Raw genomic sequence first — 1,706 nt, 5'->3', positions numbered from 1 at the left:
AGAATGGTTATCGGTTTGTGGAGAGTCGCCGGCAAGCGTAAGTGTGGTTGGTTCTCTTCCTCACCTCTCGCGATTTATATTGTTCGTGAATCGAATCTCGACGGGCTACTCCGCGACGAGTTCAATGTCGCGCGATATAGTGCCGAAAATATAATGTATTATGGTTTGCGTTTGTTAAGAATAAGAATGATTATCTTTATTTGCCGCTGCTCTCGTCCCGATCAGTCGCGGTCGCAATAATCCGGGCTTATCTAGCTCGTCATTCGTGTATGTCGTGTTTTCCTTTGTTTTGTTGTTTGCGTCAATTAAAAGATAGACCCAAATTTAATTTTATTTTCTTAGTCAGCCCGAAATAACGTCGACGAACAACTCGTTGGATATATTTTTCGACCTTCAACAGCATTCAGAATAACCTCGATAACACGCGAAAGTCAAAGCTGTTTTTCGTGTTCAAATACCGGCACTTCCAGATAATAATAACCGATAAGAGAAATATACCAAAGATACCGATATCAAAGTCAAGGGCACTTTGCCTCTCGCACGACAGGATTAACGACACAAAGAAGGCTTTCAATAATTATCACGACTCAATTGTGTTGTTTAAATCAATCACGATCCTTTATTTTTTCTTAATTTACGACGTTACAAAAGCCTACCCGACTATCGTCCAACGGCTTTACGAATCCGACCTATTTGATCTAGGATCAGTGTTCACAGTTTTGGCTTCCTTACAGCATGCTGAAGCAGTGGAAGGGATGCGCACAACAGCAGCGAATTCTATCTGCATAAATCGCTGCTGTTGTGCGCATCTCTTCCACCGCTTCAGCATGCTGTAAGGAAGCTAAAACTGTGAACACTGTCTAGGATCTGTTCTGCGGCACTCTACGTGTTATTCGCACGCGATTTCGACTCAAAGTGTTCTCCGTCCGTGCCCTTTCGGGGCAGGACCCGTTTTCGCCGGTATTTCCTCGTGTCCACTGCGTGATCGCACACGTGTGTTATTTGCGACGCACCGCGTGATATTCGTCGTTACCCGTAACGTGGCGCCGCGCAGCGGATTTCTTACACAATCTCGTGCGTTTGTTCAAGTCTCTTAGCGCGTGTAATTCTGAAATACTTAATGTCATATCTCTGTATTTTTCTGAATATCGACTAAGAAGTTATGGAAAATATACAGAAAAGGTCACCCTCCTCCGATTTCAATGAGCTTGACATATGTTGTCAAGGACACCTTCCTGAGTAACAATCCGTAAATTTTAGCCGTCGCTCGTTGTTAATAAAAAAGTTATGAACAATTGAAGTTTGAAAACTAAGTTTTTATTTTGCGACATTGTGTACAATTTTTTCTTCGTGATTCTTCGAAACTTTTTGTCGGTGTTGTAAACGTGTAGGCAGGGAGGCTGCGCCCCCCTGCACCCCCTTAAAATCTAACCTAACCTTAACCTAACCTAAACTTTTCTTTCTGCACTCCTCCTCGCAAAATTTTCACTCATATCTATTGATATTGTAGTAACACAGGTTAGGTTAGGGTTAGGTTAGATTTTAGGGGGGGTGCAGGGGGGCGCAGCCCCCTCTGCCTACACGTTTACAACACTAACATAAAAAACATGAAAGAATTAGGATGTGATCCCATGCACTGTTATTTTTTGCGTAACGCGTAACGCGTAATCAGAGATTACGTGTTTAATATAAAACAATATTGAATA

This window comes from Pseudomyrmex gracilis, unplaced genomic scaffold (assembly GCF_002006095.1).
Source record: "Pseudomyrmex gracilis isolate BER0280 unplaced genomic scaffold, ASM200609v1 scaffold_701, whole genome shotgun sequence".
In the NCBI taxonomy this organism is placed as follows: domain Eukaryota; kingdom Metazoa; phylum Arthropoda; class Insecta; order Hymenoptera; family Formicidae; genus Pseudomyrmex; species Pseudomyrmex gracilis.
The sequence above is the reverse complement of the archived record's forward strand: the minus strand, read 5'-3'. Positions refer to the sequence as shown.